This window comes from Myotis yumanensis, unplaced genomic scaffold (genome assembly GCF_028538775.1).
Source record: "Myotis yumanensis isolate MYYU_CA2020_CCGP unplaced genomic scaffold, mMyoYum1.0.hap1 SCAF_1, whole genome shotgun sequence".
In the NCBI taxonomy this organism is placed as follows: Eukaryota; Metazoa; Chordata; class Mammalia; order Chiroptera; family Vespertilionidae; genus Myotis; species Myotis yumanensis.
Window position 1 is genome coordinate 18,949,894 of NW_027223752.1, and position 3,437 is coordinate 18,953,330.

Here is a 3,437-nt window from a genome sequence, read left to right on the forward strand (position 1 = left end):
AGGTAACACACTCTTTTTTCTAAGCCACTATGTTTGTGGAACGTTACGGCAGCAAAAAAACAGTATATACTTCCTCTCAGGAAAATCTGTTTTTGAGATCTTGGAAGAAGTAGGTGAATATGAAGTGTGAGTCAATGTAGCAGATTGCTTTCCAGGACAATACTAGCACATGAGGTGAAAGGTGGGGAGGTGTTTCTACTTCTAGATGCAAATTATTTCAATTTTAATTTCAAAAGACCCTAAGAACTAACTAAATCTTTGTATCACCTAGTCCACACTCTTAAACCGAGACCCAGGCAACCATACTTGGCAGGTTGTCATCTTGCCCCATAAAAGTTGGATCTTTTTCTGATTGGCTTCACTGGAAAAAAAAGTGACTTTTAAAAATAAGTCTTCTCAGGAAGATGCTAATTTATATTTTACATCATTTAAAATGTGAGTGAATGAGGAGGTGTTGAAGGACTGGGTGAAAGAGGTGAAGGGATTGAGAAATACAGATTGGTAGCTACAAGATAGTCACGTGGGTGTAAAGTACAGCAGAGGGAATATAGTCAATAATACTGTAATAACTATATATGGGGCCAGGTGGGTACTGGAAATATCAGGGGGAACACTTTGTAAAGTATATGATTGTCTAACCATTATGCTGCACACCTGAAACTAATACACAATATTGAATGCAAACTGTAATTGAAAAATAAAACACCTACTTAAAAAAAGAGAGCAGCAGAGGGGAAATTATATTCTGAACAGATAGGAAATACAAAGGCATGGAGAGAGGCCCTCTGCATGTTTAGGGGTCAATTAGATTAGACACTCAGGATGCCTGGGAGAGGGTGGCAAGAGGTATGCTGGGAAGGAAAACATGACATAAAAAACCACAGAGGCCCCGTGCTTTATCTTTTTAGCAAGAGGAAACTCTAAAGGGTTTATTTTTAAAGAAGGGTTTGGCATGGTCTGCTTTATAATAACAGTAGCAGCCTGTACTTAATTCTCATACAACTGATTTTTAATTGTTGCAGCCCTGTGATGAAGGCTCTGTAAGTACCCTCTTCAATTAATGGGGAAACACAGAGGTTCAGTAACCCAGCTTATTAAGGTCACAGCTCACAAGAGTCAATCAAACCCCGGTGAACTGGCTTGCAAGGCTCACTCATCATGCCTCTACAAATCAGAGTTGAGATGGGCTGTGGGTGCAGCAGGGGAAGAGATATGAATTAAGATGCTGCTTGAAACCCGGCTGGCATGGCTCAGTGGTTGTGTCGACCTATGAACTGATTCCCGGTCAGAGCACATGCCCAAGTTTCGGGCTAGATCTCCAGTGTGGGGTGTGCATGAGGCAGCCGTTCAATGATTCTCTCACATCCTTGATGTTTCTATCTCCCTCTCCCTCTCCCTTCTTTTCTGAAATCAATAAAAATATTTTTTAAAAAAGATGCTGCTTGAAGAGTCTAAGCCAGTGTTTCTCAAACTTAACATTCACTTTTTACCTTTACACAAACGTTATATCCAAGAACCACTTTAGGTATTTCAACCAACTCATCTTTTCTAAACTCAATTTTTTAAGAGGAAACCTGAGAATAACAACAACAAAAAACCCCAACAGCTACAAAAGTCAGGAAGGGTCATGGCCCCACAGACAAAAAGCTGTGCCCAGAGTTAGAGGCCGAAGAAGGTGGACATGTCAAAGCAGGGCGGCAGAGCAGGTCTGGTGCTGGGCCCAAGGGTGGGGAAGCAGGAAGATGGTTTCTGGGAATGTCTTACACAAGATGGCAGCTCCAGCCACGGGAGGAAAATGTGAGCCAGGGCAGCGAGTGGGAGTTAGTTACGTGGCTAATGAGGTGAGGGGTTTGTCAAAGGGTGAGGCTGGGACTGAAGAAAGGAGCCTGTGGGCTGAGAGAAGGATGAAGTCCAAGAAGTGACTAGAGGGGTGCAGAATGATCGACGGGGAGATGCAGGCTGGGAGCCAAGAATAGGGCTGGGGATATTTTAGGAGGTTTAAGAGGGTTGCAAGATGGGGAGAGGGTTCCATAGAGGGCTAAGGGGAAGAACTCCAGACGGGAGACCCCGGGGGTCGGTGGGGACCGAGGAAGGGCTGTAGCAGGGTGACTCGGGACAGAAGACATGGAGTAGAGGGTTGGGTACACAGCCCATCAGATTGTAGTTTGCAGTTTGTCCCTGAGCCTGAATCCTGAGCATAGTGGAGTTGGTCAGCTTCCCCTGAGACAGACCTGTCATCCACGTATCACCAGAAATCAGCTCTAATACCCCCAGTGGTATGCACCACCTTTTGGGAAATGTTGGTGTGGGCAAAGGGTCATAAAAAGCCTGAGTCAAAGAATGGGATTCTTGGAGGCCATTGCTAAGTTTCTAGAACATTTGGGTCATTATTCTGTTTCATCTTTTTATCCGCCAGTGCCTAGGCATGAAACTTTGTATGGAACAGGCACTCGGACAGTCAATTACATTATTGTCAGTGGTTGAAAGACTTAACTAGAGATGAGTCTCCTGAGACCCAGTATTAAGGATCCCATTCATGAGCGACAATGATAAGGGGAGGGTGTCTGACAGATTATCTGCCCTCACAAGAAGGGATAATTTTCCAGGTAGTGACAGACTGCTCTAGCTCACTGGCAACTAGAAAGGCCTTGAGGCTTTAGATATTACAGTTAAGTGAGAAAAAAAAGAAAAAGAATGAAAGATATTGTAGACCAGGCTTAATGCTTCAGGATCCGTGCCAGATCATAAACCAGTTCCCACTGCCTACAAAGCCTCTTATGTCTGGGTAAGTTACGCTCTGAAAAACCACCTTAGAAATGTGGCTGACAGATCCGAACGTGACCCCAATGATTCCTACCTGTGCATCCGCATCCTTCTATAGCAGTGGTTCTCAACCTTGGCTGCACATTAGAATCACCTGGGAATCTTTTTAAAATCCTGATTTCTGGGCCTCATCCTCCGGAAATTCTGTTTCTTTGTTATGGGGTGGGGCCACAACATTAGTAACAAAGATACAGAATTTCCGGAGGATGAGGCCCAGAAATCAGGATTTTAAAAAGATTCCCAGGTGATTCTAACGTGCAGCCAAGGTTGAGAACCACTGTTCTATAGTAAAAGTAGGTGGGGCCTGTGGCTTGCTTCTTATGTCAGAGCTGCTGGAAAGCCACGCCGAGTGGCAGGGAACTGTGGGCAGCTTCTGAGAGCTGGGGCAGCTGATGGCCAACGGCCAGCAAGAAATCAAAGTTTCTCAGATCTGTTGCTGCAAGTTACAGAATTAGGCCAACAACCTGAAAAAAGTTTGGAATCAGGTTCTTCCCGGACTCACGGTTGGGGTGCAGCCTTGTGAAACCCAGAGTGGAGGACCCAGCCAAGCTGTGTTCAGACTCTTGATCCACAGAAACTTGGGTAAATAATACATGTGTTTTGTTTTAAGCTGC